The sequence below is a fragment of the Protobothrops mucrosquamatus genome, unplaced genomic scaffold, assembly GCF_001527695.2.
Source record: "Protobothrops mucrosquamatus isolate PMUCROS unplaced genomic scaffold, P.Mucros_1.0 scaffold_177, whole genome shotgun sequence".
NCBI classification, from domain to species: Eukaryota; Metazoa; Chordata; class Lepidosauria; order Squamata; family Viperidae; genus Protobothrops; species Protobothrops mucrosquamatus.
In genome coordinates this window covers 1,467,174-1,483,957 of record NW_015386253.1, presented here as the reverse complement: position 1 = coordinate 1,483,957, position 16,784 = coordinate 1,467,174, and the positions used below count along the sequence as shown (strand labels likewise).

The 16,784-nt window shown below is 38.1% G+C and overlaps 1 protein-coding gene across 1 annotated transcript in view; it reads right to left on the bottom strand.

Annotated features, from left to right (window-relative positions):
• The window catches only part of MYRIP (myosin VIIA and Rab interacting protein), an 80,633-nt gene extending 64,150 nt beyond the window's left edge, over nt 1-16,483 (bottom strand). The window contains exon 1 of the mRNA XM_015822809.1: nt 16,149-16,483. The gene's annotated coding sequence lies outside the window, so the exon portion shown is untranslated. The remainder of the gene's footprint in view (nt 1-16,148) is intronic.
• Between the last annotated feature and the right edge of the window lie 301 nt (nt 16,484-16,784).

Sequence of the window (16,784 nt, the reverse complement as noted above, 5' to 3'; positions counted from 1 at the left end):
TGGAAGTGTTCCTTTAAAACTTTCTTCAGATCGGAGTATGACACCGTTTCCAGCGAGGCCGGGGCGATTAGGTTCTCGGCGATCTCAAAGGCGTCTTGCCCACAAACGCACAACATTGTGGCAGCCTTTAAGCCTTCCTCCCTTATCTGGTTTACGCGGAAGTAAGTCTCGACTCTTGCAACATAAGATTCCCACCTCTTCGGGTGAGAGACATCGAATTCCGCTAAACGCCCAACTTTTGCCATGATCGAGGATCAGAGTCTTCTTCAGCCGCACGCACCCTCCAGCGATTTCGTACTGGCAGGATAACGTTGACTTCCACGCCGTTTTCCTCTTCCGGACTTCTTTGGGTGAGTCTTCAAGCTTCCCTAGCTGTATAGACTGGATCCCACCTTCGTCGCCAGTGTTAAGTCCGGAGAATAATGGCGCTTGAGACGAAGCATTTCTAACAAGTCTTTATTCTCTGCTTCCAATCTACGAACAACCCGAGCAGAGGCATGCAGGCCTCTATTTATACCTTCTGATCCCCGGGCAATTCCAACCAATCACAAGGCGGTCTTTTCCCACCTTGCGCATGCGCGCAAGGCTGGCGCCACTCAGTCTGGTCCCGGGCAGCTTTTGCAAATGCCCGGGACTCTTGCAACGTCCCGAGCCTGCTTTTGCAGGCTCAGGACACAACAATAAGTGTGACAGATAGTAAACGCTTCTTTAACATGTAATGAGATACTATTGACTTTAAAATTGGCAGCAATAGTCCAATTTTTCTACTTTCAATAAACAGAGAACTAGTGCCAGGTCCAAATTTCTCTTTTGAGGAAACAGCATGTTTTGATCTGGTGAATGATCTCCATTAAGGCCTAGAAGATAGGAGACTTTTGATGCTAACATCCCTGGGATCCTGCCCATTTATGGGTACAGGGAGTTTAGCACACCATTTTGCAACTCCTTAATGGGAAGTTCCCCTATGGGTGGGTGGAACTGTGGAGCCTACCTAGTAAGTTCCAAGACCCAGCACTCTCCACTGTTTATCAATATCTATATGAAACTGCTGGGAGAGATCATTTATTAACTTTGGATGAGATATCATTAATGTGCTAATAACACTGAATTATATATCACCATTCCAGACCAACCTGGAGATACTATATATGATCTAAATTCATGTTCAGAGTCTGTGAAGGTTTGAATGGATACAAACAAGCTAAAATTAAATTCCTACAAGATTGAGTTTTTAATTTTTGCAAAAATATCTTGGCTCAAAAATAATTACTGTTAGCTGTAGGATTAGGTAGGGTTGTTCTCTTCCTGAAGGACCAAGTCTAATTTTGCTGGTAGAAATTATGACCAGGGACCTTTGCCCAACTCAGGCTGATATGTCAGCTTACCTAGATCATAATAGTAAATGTATGCATTCATTATAGCAATATATTCTATAGTGTCATCTTTGAAGGCAAATTGGAAGCTATAGTTGGTTGAAAGTGTAACCAACACGATGTTAGTGAGATTCATTATGTGAACACATAGTGTATAATGAGAGAAGGAGGGAGGGAGGATAAGTCTCCCCTAACTTTCAAGGTCAACACCAAAGCACCGAAAGAGGATGAAATTGGCCAAAGGTGACAGCTACTCTAGATATCAGAGATTACATCTATTAATACACAAAAGATCCCTTTCTTGGATTGTCACCTCCAGCTGCAATATAAATTAAGCAGGAAGCCAATTGATACAGTAAAGAGTGGAAAACACCATAAGTTCAGCAGGACGTCTAAACACCAAGCACCCTATTTGGCCATCCGGCTAATATCCAATAATTTCTAGTAGACAGATCTGGTATGAACAAAGAAAAAGATATAAAGGTAATCACTTGACAACTTTAACACTATAGCCTTCCTTTTAATTGCTGTAGTGCATATTATTCTGTCAAAATAAACCACCTCTGTTCCAGGTAACTATGTGTTCTATGGAGGAGCCAGCCTAGATTCAAACTCAGATCATTTATTCTAACAAAGGCTAAAATTATTTATACTGAGATTGGCTACAATAACAGAGATTTTAAAATCTGATTTGTTACCTCCTCCCCTTACTTATATTTCAGTGATTTAGCAATGAATCTGCCTGAGCTGCTGTTTCATTATATTATCTTGTTCTGGACTTCAAAAATGTTTCAGCCCCTTTTGCCTTCTTATTTCCTCCAATGTCATCTTCTGTACTCTTTACTATTAGCTTTCTTGGCAAGTCCTCTGTGAAAAATTCTCAATGAGATCAACAGCTTGGTGTTGTTTAAAGTTATTCTCATATCCATGTGATGCTTGTGTCATCCAGTACCCTGGCTCACAGATGATTTACTTTTCGGTCATTGAGGAAAGTTCTCATGCTGGAGCCTTCAAAAGAGCAGACTGAAGCTTGATCAAAGTGATCCAGAAGAAAGATAATGTTTGCTAATGAAAAATAGTATAATCTATGCAAACATTTACACTAAGAAGTAGCTGAAGGAAAGAATAACCTGAAGGGCTCTAAGTGACCCACTGTAGGACTTAACTCATTGTGGTCCTAGTTGCTTTTATGGCCATTTTTGTTTATTTCGGGAGAAAATAAAACTTCCCCTGGCAGTCACAATTTTATTTATTTGTTGTTTGTTTGTTTGTTTCTAATATGAATGCAAATCTGATTAAAGGTATTCCATGAAATCAGTACTTCTACTGGCAAATGTTTCCCATTTCCCAGCAAAACAATTTTGTTATTATTTTAACCATTCAGTTGTGTCCAACTCTTGGTGACTTTATAGGCAAATGCTGTCCATGCTACTCTGTCAAGCACAGCTTCTTTCAACTGTTGGATATTCAACTTTGTATTAGATTTGATGTTATCAAGCTAGTGTGTTCTTTGCTTGCCCCATTCCTAGCATCATTGTCTTCTCCAATGAATTTTCATGCATGATATGGCCAAAGCAAATCAGATGTAGCGATGCTTTTAGTAATATGTTTGGTTTTATATGATTTAACACCTCTCAGTTATTCTGGTTGTCCATGGTATATGCAATAATTTAAGCCAGCACAAAAGCTCAAAGGTGTCAATTCTTCTATTTTTCTTAATGTTCAATTCTCACACTGAAGACACACTGAAGACTATTGTGGTAACTAGCCTGCTTTTTGTATTTATATCAATATCTCTGTTTTTCCAGATCTTATTCATTTTAACCATTGCAGTGTGGCCTAAGGTTATCCTGCATTTGATTTTAGGAATAGAACTACCATTGTGAACAATTTTGTATTCAAGGAAGATACACAAAAAATGTGCTCTTAAATCTGCAATAAAGAGCACTCAAATTGTTCCTTGATTGTTGCCACTCAAAAGCAGATTGTTATGTTAAGAGGACTATCGGAAAGGGATACGTAAGCAGAATTGGAAGAAAATGGACCCATAATCCAAAGTCAATATCAAGGCGCACAAAGCCCTTCACTTTCCTAAAAATAGCTGCAGAAACTATTCTTGCTGATGTCTATGGAGATTCTCAGTCATCCAGGTCATAGTTATCCCAAAGATGCTTTTTCACGAGGCAACTGGACTTTCTTGTTTTTCTTCGAAGACGTTTTGCTTCTCATCCAAGAAGCTTCTTCAGCTCTGACTGGATGGTGGGGAATGGAAGGATTTACACTTCTTGCAGACAGCTGTTCATTTTAACAAGTTGTCAAAGCTACCTGGAGGCTTATCTTTGTCTTCAGGGTCACCTGAGTAGTGTAAATGGGTATGGAGTCTTCTTGGAACTATTGAAAGGACTGTGTTGTAGACTGGAGATAGATGATGTCGTATCCCTCCGCCTCTGTTGAGAGAGGACTGTTCAGTTTTGACATAGATGGCCTGTTTTATGCCTCTTTCAAACCAGCGGTCCTCTCCGTCCAAAATGGACTTTGCTGTCTTCGAAAGAGTGGCCTTTGTCTTTTAAATGCAGATGGACTGCTGACTCTTGTCTCGATGGTTTTATTCTCCTATGTTGTGCCATTCGCTTATGAAGTTGTTGTTTTGTTTCCCCAATGAGCAGATCTGTACAGTTATCCGTACATATATTCTCGCTGATCTAATATGGGACAGCAGTTTTGCTGGCCTTGTTTGCAAGGTGTGGTAAAAATACAGTAACAACAGGGTTTTTTTTTGCATTCATTACAAGGTAGAACCACAAGTGTAGGATCAGGATGTTACAAGACCCCCATAAACTATGTATCCAAACTTTAATGCAAGTAAGTTTTTCTTGCTATATGTTTATTATTGGTTCTCCTAGAAAGATTGGGAAGAAACTATTATTAATCAAGTCAAGGATTTAGGGCCGCAAAATTATTTGACCAAGCCATAATCTAGAACAACTTATGCCTGTTTTCAGTAAATGGATTTGTTAGTCTTACTGTCATGGTTCTGATAGATGAAACCCATTAAAGAACTTCAAGGCAAGAATTCTTCCTTAAAGAACATTTTATTCAGGAAACAGAGTATCGGCACTACATAGTTGAACCCAAAACTTCCCTTCCCTTCCCCCAGATATAAAGTAACAAGTTGCAAGTCCCACCCCCACGAAACAGTCATAATTCACATTCTCCAATTAGCCCAGAGCATGGTCTCTCTCCTCAGCTCCTCAGCCTGCCAAAACATTATCGGTTTGTGTCCTTGAGTTCCCACTGAGCTGCATTATTATTATGGCTAGCTGAGTTCAAGCATTTACCCCATTCCCCCTTCAACATCTGATCTCTAAACAGAAGAAAAAGCATGTTAAAAGCAAACTAAAAATGGCTGCAATTTCCATCAGTTGTCAGAGCAGGAACATCCATTGTTACAGCGTTGACACTTACTCTAGCTGCTGCTGCTGCTTTTGTTTTAAATGCCTGTAGGATAATTTGTTATGCTTGGAAGACTTCTACTTTGCTGCTGTTCCACTTGAGGAAGGATAAGCAATATGGGTTTTATTTTATTCAGGAGCTCAGACAAAAAGAAAGCTGCCTAAGGGAATGGCTCCTTATTTATTGCAGAGATAATAGATGAGAACAGCATAAAATACATAGAGGACTTTTGTTTGGTTTGGTTTTTTTGCTTTGCTTTTAGAGAGAGAAATTAGATTTTTAATTGTGAACAATAAATCTGAAAGAGAGTTGAAAGACTGTCTCATTTCTGCAAAGTAAAGAGTGCTGCATGAATGGGCTAATCTTGTCTCCTTAGCTGACTGAATGTTCTTAGCAGAAACCAATCACCCTTGACCTTATAAAGATTCTTCATGAAATTCAATTTTTGGTTTCTGATTTAAATATACAGTATTCAGTAGGAGAATTAATAGGGATTCTACATGTTCATAATTATATGTGCTGAGTACATACTTTGAGTGATTCAGAAACCTGCACATCACAAATAGTGTTTTCTATTATCTGCAGATTTAACATACATAGAAATTGTATTCAAATATTCAATTAAATATAAAGTTAGTCCAGACAGTAGATGCCATATAGCTAAGAAAGCCATTTGAATTTAAATATAGACAGATCGACAAGGATTTGCACAGCAGTAGGAGTGTTCCCCAGCAGGCATGGACGAAGGCAGGAATTGATATGGTAGGAAATGAGACAGAGTTCCACTAGGAGTATCACTGTTATGTAATAACTTCCATGAGTTCCATATTGCTATTGCAGCCGAAAAGAAAAAGGAAGCTTTGGCTTTCATATGAGATTTAGCCAAGAAAATAGAACGGTAGTATGGAAAGAATATATAATTATCACATACGTATCTCTGTGATAAGCATGCAATCACCACAGGTTTGGTAATATATATCCATATCCATGTAATATCTGGAGGGGAAATGGGAGGAGAGAGAGTAGCCCAAACAAATTCAGTTCCAAATCTGAATTTTACTTTACTGATAATGTGCTGTGCTGTGCTGTGCTGTGCTGTGCTGTGCTGTGCTGTGCTGTGCTGTGCTGTGAATAGGGTGTAGTCCTCATAGGCAGGTATGAAGTTGATAAAAAAAGGAGAAATCTTAAAAGCACCCAGGATAATTTGTTAAGACTGAAGAGATTTTGGAGGGAAGTATTACAGGAACTAAGAATTTGATTGACAGTTAAAAATGCTATAATGGATAATATGGACTAGACAATTCCAGTGGCTGATGTAGATAGACTTTTATCATTACTCAGAATGAAGGGTGTTGGTAAAGCTAAAATGAACTGAGCAGTCTACACTGATAAGGATTTATGTGATGTTAGTTGAGTCTCTGAAACATTCAAGAATATTGTCCAGAGAAGAAGAGTGCTGAAAAGGAAAAGTGTCATGGGATACTCTTTTGGTCAATGTACCAGAAGACTGGAAAAACAGTTAAAAGGTTTATTTGTCTGAGGAACATTTACCAATCTCAGGTTCCCTATCAGTTCTGTAGATTATGAAGAATGCCTAACATGCAAAGATTAATTTTGTAATGTTTTTTTATTAAAATTAGATAGGAAAATATCAATGGCCCTGGTAATTAATGACATAGAGAATGTTTACATATGCTAGATATTAAGCTCATATTATATCATGATGTGATATTATGCCTCTAGGAAGAAAAGTTAGTCTGCAAGAAAGAAAATAAATAAAAAATAAATTGCTTTGTTAGACTATGCTTGGTTAAAAAAGGATGCAAACTGTTCAAACAGAAGAATGCAAACTAATTACTACTACTGAAAATGGAACAATGACAGTGTTTGTACAATCTGGTGAGGCTTGAATAATATATAATTTGCTTCTTTCTTATCTGTTAAGTGACAAAATAGTGTGCTGGGGGGGGCAGAGATTTCTGACTCTCCTTGTTTCAGTCAAATTCTGGAACTTACTGTATAAGAATTCATAGTCACAGAAATGACTTAACCATAGAAGGCATTCTTTCCTTACCAATGTTTTAGCAATTGGCTGTATCTTCTGAATTAAGAGTTGACAAAATCATGTGAAGATGTGAAGGTACAGATTTAATTATAATAAAAAATTAAAAGGTATGCCAAAAGTAAGAACTAGTGCCAGCTAAATATTAAGATTCATAGTTTGATGGAAAGCGCTTGTAACAAGCAAAGAAAATGCAAAGATATTTAGATGAAAATAAAACATTGTTTTGCAAATGGATATAAGCCAGAAATTTTCAGCCGACTGAATGGGAAGAAAAATACTGCTTAAATTCTCTGGAATGAAAGTATATAGGTATGGATATGTACATAACGAAACTTGACACTACACTATGGATATGTTGATTTGGAATGTACATGTGCATTTACTTTTGTGTATAGATAGTAATGCTATTGGCGGACAATCCAAAGGATTAATAATCATATTTGATAAATTGTATGTGAATAGTGCAATTAGATAAATTGCAGTGAATAGTGAATAGTTCTGAAAATTAATCTTTTAAAGGCCAAGATAGACTGAAAAAATGAATGAGTGAAAGTAAAATGTAAATAATGGGAAAAATTAGAAAAGGTATATGAATTTTTGTACCTTGATAGAATGCTTACTTAACTGATTAAGAATTTTTAAGATCTGAAAAGATAGTAGAAAGACAGTGGATAGTGAATGTATCCATTGTGAAGATGAGTATTTGTTGGTACCCACTTTGTTATCTGAAAGAAAGAAATGGGTATGTGATGAGAAACATAAAATTAAATTAAATATAATGGAAATGGTATAATTAAGAAGTTATTTGTGTTAAGGCAAGAATATATAGGTTCAAGAAATAATCAGTGCTGAGTGACTATAACTGAATGCAAGAGTTAGTGATCAATATAAATGAAGTATGTTAACATTATTTAATCATAGAGGGGAAATTAACATGCATTGACTCACAAAACAAATATATGATGGAAGAGTCAATATGCAATGAAAAAATGAAAAAAGTGAGTAAATTGTAATTGGATGGAGTTAGAAGAGTCACTAGCGAAGTGAAACACTTAAAGAACAGAAAACAGTATAAAACATTACATGGACTTGACGGAAGCAAGGATAGTTTGTAAATATAGAAATGTGTTTAGAGATATAGTGAATGGTGGCAAATTGCTTCTGAATAGAATAGAGCTGGAAGGGACCTTGGAGGTCTTCTAGTCCAGGAGAACCTATACCATTTCAGACAAATGACTGTCTAGTCTCTTCTTAAAAACCTCCAGTGATGGAGTACCCACGATTTCTGAAGGCAAGCTGTTCCACTGGTTAATTGTCCTCACTGTTAGGAAGTTTCTCCTTAATTCCAAGTTGCTTCTCTTTTTGATCAGTTTCCAACCATTGTTTCTTATCTTACCCTCTGGTGCTTTGGAAAATAGTATGATGCACTCTTCTTTGTGGCAGTCCCTCAGATACTGGAATATTGCTATCATGTCACCCCTGTTTCTTCTTTTCTTCAGACTAGCCAAACCCAAGTCCTGCAGCCGTTCTTCATACGTTTTAGTCTCCAGGCCTTTGATCTCTTCATATGTTTTAGTCTGCAGCTCTTCTCTGAACTTTTTCCAAAGTCTCAACTATGGTTTTTGGTATGGTTCATGTTTATTTTCTCATGCCTTTAATTTCTTTTGCTTACTTTTTTATGTAGTCAATTTTTAAAGAAGTTTCATAAATAAAGTTATAATTTAAATCCATCCCCTTATCACATTGGACCCATACAGCTATACTGAGATACTAACTATATCTATCCTTTTTTACAAAACCTATATTTAAAGATATTTTTGTTTTCTTCATCTATTTCTTCTTTTCAACTACATGAAAAATTCATTTTCTGCTACCCAATAGACCCAATTACCCAACAGGAAATTTTAAGGATACATTTTGGATTCTAGGATCTATTTGGTTCTTAACTATATAATCTTACTTAAACTACTTCTTTGCTGAACAATTTTAATATGTTTTATCACCTCTTCTTTCCCTCTTTTGGTGGTTCCTACATTTTTCTCACAAGTCATTTAGAATTCATGTACAGTATTATCACACAGGAAAGAAAACCACACAGACATCTGTTAATATACATAATAAGCTACAGTCTCTATCCTTGAGCTTGTAGTAATAGTTGATGGATATTGCCAGAAGTACGTAGGAGAAATGTGGGGGAAAAAACCATGTAGGACAGAAGGCAAGGCTTTAAACAATTCTGGCAGGAAAAACATTCTAAAAAGCTAGCACATTTATATAGAAACTTCAATTTGCCCCCAAGATTGTGCAATCATCTCACTCACAAGTTCACATTTAGAAATAAATTGAAGTAGAATATCTAATAGGGTAAGGGTAAGATTGTGATAATTAGGACTTAATAGTGTAACTTAAAAAGTCCCTATTGGCCATATAGGTTAGCACGTATAAAGGAGATGGAGTCTGTACAATGAGTATGATTAAAGAAAAAATGTATCCATTATACTGGGGCTTTTCAACCTTTTCATCCATTGTACCACTTTTAGGATATGGCAACATCCGAGGACCACCAATCACCTAGCAAGGTGTCAAAAACTTGATGACCCCCCCCCCAAAAAAAGGAAAAAAGTGATGAAGTACAGGTAGCCCTCGACTTACAACAGTTTGCTTAGTGACTGTTTGAAGTTACAATGGCCCTGAAAAAAGTGCCCCCAAGGCACAGCCGAGCAAGAAACCTGCCTGCCCACCCGGCTGTGCTCTTCCTCCTGTCTGAGGTTTTCATTGTTGTGAGCATTTCTGTTGAGGATTGGCAGCAGGGGTGGGTGGGGAGGGTGTTTGGTTTTTATTCCCCCCCTCCCGTCTGCTGGGTGGTTGCAGCAGGTTCTCGTTGCTTCCCATGACCCTGGAACACTGTGACCGTCATAAATATGAATCAGTTGCCAAGCATCTGAATGTAAATCACAAGACCCTGGAGAGGCTGCAACATTCCAGCTGATCGGCACTTCTTCTGGGCTCAGCAGAAGTGCCAGGATCAGTGCTGCTTTCCAGCTAATTGGTGCTTCTTCAGGACTCAGCAGAAGCACCAGGATCAGTGCCGAGCTCCAGCTGGAGCCTGGCGCTGATCCTGGAGCTTCCACTGAGCCCTGACAGCCCCGAAGAAGCGCCGATCAGCTGGAAAGTGGCACTGATCCTGGCGCTTCCACTGAGCCCTGCAGCTCCAGCCATCTCTCACTCAGGCTTGTGCGGTGCTGCCACCGGTTTAGCTCATTCCCCTCCCCAGCTACCACTTTTCTGGGATGGTCGCCTACCACCTGCCAGGTGCCAAGGTACCACAGGTGGTACCCGTACCACTGGTTGAAAAGCCCTGCATTATACCACACATGAGGAAAAGGAAAGAAAAATATTATCAAAGCCAAATGTTTCTTTCTGCCAAGTGTATCCATTCTTGAAAGAATAAGTAGATCAAAATCATGAGCATCTATGTCCATAACTAACTCTCATCCTCTTATATGTATTGTATCAGAAAAAGGAAGGAGAAATATTAATAGAAATGAAAACCAAAGAGTTAGTTTAGTATATACTATTCATATTTCAATATAGAAAGATTAAAATTGTACAGATGTTGTAGAAGTATTATTTTGTTACATAAACATTATTGTTTCTTGGCTCTGAATAGAAAGGTCATAATACAATCACAGTTGCTATACAATAATAGTTTGCATATCCTTTTTTTTCACAATAGCAAGTACTCCTGAAACTAAAGTATTCTATCATGACATATTGTTATCAGCCAGATTTTGCTAATATCAGGAAAATAACAAAATTCTACGAATATATATTTAAAAGACAGTGCTTGGATATTTTTATTATTTTATTATTATTACTATTATTACTTCAATTCAATTCACAGTCTGGGACTGGTAAACTTGACAAATTAACAATTCAAGTCCTAACCAAGGACCTAAGAGTTAGTGTCTGAGTATATAAGCAGTTCCAAGTAGGGTGGTTTTTTGCAAGGTCAGAATATTCTAGGCAGCCCTTTGGGTATTGCTCTAAGGCAGGGGTGTCAAACTGCCAGCCCGCGGGCCGGTTGCATCATGCGGAGGTCACGCCCACCCTAGCTCTGGCAATGTGAAAAAATTGTGATACATCGCAACATGTCACGTGATGTGGCGAGTTTGACACCCATGCTCTAAGGGTTTCTATTACTATTGGTACAACAATTGATTTCTTCCTCCACAATCACTTAACTTCAATTTGCAAATCACGATATTTCATTATTTTTTCTAGCTGTTTCTCTTCAATTTGTGTATCACCTGGTATTGCAATATCAATGAATCAGATATCATCGTCATCATCACCATCATCATCACCATCACCACCACCATCATTATTAATCATTGCACAATCAGCCAGATGTTCAGACAGGGTTTGGCATTTTTGGCACAGAGTTACAGATATCATTGCAGTATGGAAGCTGTCCCGAGCAAAGCCTCCTTTTGCAATTGACTGATGGAGAATATGTCAATGCCAATGGTGTTCAAGTGGTGCTCCAGTTGTTTTGGGTTTGCACCTATTACTACTGGTATTACCCTTGCTTGCCTTTCTCACAACTGTTCTATTTCTATTTGTAGATCTTTGTATTTTGTTATCTTCTCCAATTCTTCTATTCTACTGTCTCCAGGCACTGCCAAGTCCACTATCCAGACTTTTTTGTCTTTATTATCTTATCTTGTCTTTTTTAAGTCTGGGGTGTTATGTGGCAGGTGCCTGTCTGTTTGAATTTTAAAGGCCCAGAATAATTTAAGTTCTTCATTTTCTATTACTTTCTCTATTTTATGGTCCTACCAATTCATGCTTGCAGGCAAATGATATTTCTTGCAGATCTTCCAATGCACTATTGTTGCTACTTTGTCATGCCACTGCTTGTGGTCAGTCTGTGTGATCTTTTTGCAGCAGCTTACCAGGTGGTTCACTGTTTCTTTAGCTTCTTGGCATAGCAGCACTTACTGTCTTCTCAATTCTGGCTGTGTATGTTTGGTCTTGTGCAGCCAGAATGAATACCTTGGTCTCTTTCTTCAATTTTCCTGCTCTTAGCCATTGTCAGGTCTTGTTATTATCTGCTTTCCCTGGTATTTCTTTTAATGTACTGGCCACGTAGTGCTTTGTATTCCCATGCCTCCATTCTGTTCTTCATTTGGTTTTTCTTGTAGGCCAGTTTGGTCTCTCCAGTAATCAGTAAGCCTTCTTGATATACTAACTTCAGTGCATCTTCATCATTGTCCTTCAAATATTCTTCCAAAGCCATTTTTTTTCTTTTTCAACCATCTGATGTACTTGCAACATTCTTATTTGCCTTGGTAGGTAGAGTCTGTCAATGTCACTACGTGGATGAAGGGCATAATTCATTGTCATTATTTTTCTGGTCTTCCTATCCACTGTTTTTAGTTCTGCTTGAGTCCAGTCCACTATTCCAGCTCTGTATCTAATGCTCAAGTGATGGCCTTGATGGTATTTCATCCATTGACTTTGGACTTTAAGATCTTCTTTACTCTCTTGATGTATTCACCTCTAATCTTTTTCTTGACTTCAGTGTGCTTGATATTGTCAGCTTGAAAGATACCCATGTATTTGTAGTAATCATCCTCATCCTCTTAATGTTATTTTTGTGGGGCATCTTGAGTCTTTCAGTTTTTACTATTTTTTCTTGTTTGATAGTGAGTATGACACATTTGCACAATCCAAACTCCATTGCAATGTCTTAGCTATATATATGAACAGTATTGAACAGTGATTCTATTTCAGATTATGTTTTTCCATCCAGCTTCAGATCGTCCATTTAAAGGAGGTGGAATAGTCTAGCAGATGCTTATGATGTTTGATAGCCATGGCCTGAGTTATTCAGTATTGTTGTCAGAGGAAACAGTGCAACGACAAATAGTAGTGGTGATAGTGAATTTCCTTGAAATAGTCCTCTCCTAATAATGTGATCCTTACCTGGGACTCCCACTGCTTCTCACTTAACGACCCATGCATCTTGTGGTTACCACAGCAGTGAAGACCATCTGGATTGCTGTTGCAATGCTGCTTTGTGTAATGTCAGATTTTACAACTATCACTTAGCAATAGTAATCCCAGTCCCAATTATAAGTCAGGGTCTACCTGTATGTCGATAGCCTTCTAGCATATATGGCATGCATGATCCAATTATAACTCAACTTCTTTTGGCTGTTTTACAATATTTCAACTCAGCATTCTAACAATGTACAGAACAATTCTGCCATATTTGTTATATTGAATATAGTATTTATTTTACATTTTGGCATTAAACAAAGGCTTTCATCATATTCTGTTGCCTCTCAAACCTAGAATGTAAAATTGCACCAAAATAAAGAAGTAATCTTAATTGCTAACAATCTGCAGAGGTATAGACATTTTAATTGAATGAATATACATTCATTAAATTCATTCATTTAGATACTGTATGCTTAAATTCCTTAGCATGTATTTAATGGAGCACAATTGCATTTTAAAGTATTTTGCTACATTCAGTGTTCCAATTTGGTTTTAATAATTTAAGAATACATGAATATAATAATAGTAGCTGAGACAGATCAATTTTTTCTAGATTTTTATTTTCTTTCTTAACTACTAACGTATAATTATAGAAACAAGCAAGCCAAGCAGTTGCTTGCTCAAATTACCAGATTTATTTTATTTGCTTTATTTATTAATGTTTATGCCACCCATCTCCCCTGTGAAGTAACTCTGAGTGGCTTACAAGCTATAAAAGAAGTGGGGGAAAATTAAAATATTAAAGCATTAAAACTACACAGATTAAGATTTTAAAAACTATACTGATGAGAATAAAGAGATGGATGGAACAGTTAGCCAACTCCAGCAGTGAGTGCCTCCCTTGGGGCTCCAGGCCAACCAACAAGTTTTAATAGAAGGCGAAAAGCATTTTCACCTCTAGTAGTAGAGTGTTCCACAGGAATGGGGCCACAATGGAAAAGGTTCTTCTCCTCTCGTGCTGGAATTCCTTATTAGGACTTTTCTACTGGTGCAAGTGGAGCAGGCTAGTCCCATTTAGGAGAGATGGTTCCTCAAATACCCTGGGCCCATGCCATGTATGGCTTTAAAGGCAACAACCAGCAACATGAATTGGATCTGGAAACAAATTGGTAACCAATGCAGTTCGTGCAGTAGCAGTGTTATATAAGCAGCCCTAGGGACTCCCAGCACTGTGTGTGATTCTGCACAGCTGCAGCTTCTAAATACTCTTCAAACGTAGCCCCTATAGAGCATGTTGCCATAATTAAGCCAAGAGATGACTAGGGCATGAATGACCATGCACAGGGGCTCAAGATGCAGGTAAGGGTGCAATGGTTTGCAACATAAGTCCTAGCCATGACTGCTACTATTCTGAGATTTCAACCCCTTCCTTTATTTATGCCATGGTGGTGATTTAATACTTTGTATGACTCAGTTGGTGGATTCACTAGTTTCTTTACCTCTCTTGGACTGGCACAACTGTCCCGCTCCACAAACATACTTTTTAATACCATTTTTTTTGTTACAAGAACTAAAAGGGAAAAGTGGGAAATCCTTGTCAATTTCAACTGGTCTAAGAAAAAGAAAGTTCTATTACAAGCCATTAGTAAATGTAACTTTTCAAAATTCCATCTTTTCATTTTCCTATCATTTTAAAAAAAGGGCACCGGGGGCCAGTGACTAAAGGAGAGTGGTCATTCCCACCACAAGTTGCAGTAGCCAAGCAGAGTGGATAGTTTTAATTACAAGGAATTGAAGCACAGCATACAAAGTGGACAGTGCAGATTGAGCGAGCACAAGTTGGAAAACATGTTCTTGCTTCATAAAATGGTATTCACACTAATGTAAACTAGAACTATAGCTCTTCTTTGTAATATTTTAAAGGTGCTATATGCAAAAATAAGGTAACAATAATCTGTAATATTATTTATTCATTTCACTCTTAGCAGAAAGCAAAATAGCAACTATTTGTACTCAGATGTTTCCATAAATCTGCAAGCTCAAACAGCTGGCCACTAATTTAGTCTGATTAGTTCATAAATTTAAATTAATAAGCTTACTGGCCAGGCCCAGCTACATTAAAGATTAAATTAAATCAGATGAAAGAAGAAGGAATAAAAAGCTAGAGCATAGTTGAAAATTTTGCTGTCTATTGTATAACTACCTTCTTACAAATTAAATTGAATGCCATCATAAAGTCAACTTTATTATGCCCTCAGGTGTACTTGAAGTTATGTTCATGTATACATCCTTACACTTATGTAAGACTATGGATAAAAACAGCAATAAAAGTACTAATAATCACTGCAATTTTAGCTAAAAATGGATTATTGAACTGACTTCTAAACTAGAAAAACTACAACCCTAAGCACACAATTAACAGAATGTAAGTTGAATTTTAATGGATTTTTAAGTAAATAATAGTAAAGTTATCTATGTTTTGTTTAAAAAAGCTATAATCCTTTTTAGCTCTATCACTTTCTGCAAACCTTAAGATTATATGATTATTAACAACTAAATTCACTGCATAAAATCTCAATGCATTTGAATCAGTAATAAGCATACAATTCTAATTATAGTTTCAATCTATTACAAGCATTGGATGTATCTGCAAAGACTGTTTTGGGAAGACATAAATTCCATAAAGAAATAAAGCATTTGTGAGACTATATATTAAATGTATAGCATTCTTTCTCTCTAGTCATCCTGTTGTGGTATTACATCAGAGCTAGAAATACCTTCTTTGCAAGACCCACCTAAGACCTATAAAAGAAATGCTGCTTGCAATTCTATTAAGACATACTTCAGCAGAATCCAAGTGGCAATTGCACCAAAATCATTCTCCAAATACACATTTCCACCTTTCCCTGCAGTAGGCACTGCAAAAAAGGAGACTGGTAGAGAGCAAAGAGGCGGACACTTGTCCATGCTCACACTCAGCATAATGCAAGAGAGATGCAGCAAAATGGAAGCTATCAGATAACTTCTCTGATTTCTTAGCTCCACTAACCCCAGTTCCAGCCCATTCCGTCTTTTCCAGCCCATTCCCTCTGGTCCAAAGCTGAAGATAAAAGCTGGTTCAACAATTCCTTAAAATCTCTCTGTGTCCCCTGCTCACAGGTCTAAGCGGTGGTGGAGCATTTTGAGCTGCTTGTCATTTTCAGGTAACTAAACTCATATGAGGGGAAGAAGGGGAGAACCCCTCTAACCTTTGGAGTTGTGTGCACCAGTCCAGTACTTCCAATATCCGACACCAAGAGCAGGAGGCGAACCCAAAATTAAAGTATCTCCAGTATAAAGCAAGCGTCCCAAAAGGTGACTGGTCAGATAACAGAACCGGTTGCGCCTTCCTTTACATAAGCATGGCAGCTGTCATAGAAGGGGCCAGCTCTGAATTTTCCCTGGCTTTGATCAGGGTCTTCTTTGGTAGCAAGCGCCTATAGGCTATCACCACTGAATTAAAAGAAAAGTGATAGCCATAGGCGACCATATGCCTCCGTCTCGAGACTGTCTCTTTACCCCCTTCCGCACTCCTTGCAATCTTAGCTCCTGCTATTGCTGCCACCTGGCCGGGGCACCAGGCGGCCAATCAGAAAATAGCGGCAGTTCCAGAGGGAGGGAGGGTGCTTTAGAACCAGGAATGAGCCGGAGAAAACGCACGCGCGCGCGCGCGCTACCTTTTCGGCTTTGTCCAAGCAAGCCTTCGGGCTGTCGCTATTTTCTCCGAAAAGATAGGGATGGAAGAAAGAACGCGCACGCGCAAAACATCATTTGCGAGCACTAGAAATAACAGGCGATACCGTCCCCTCCCCCATGGCGCGCACGTTGCAGCTGCCGCTAGACGA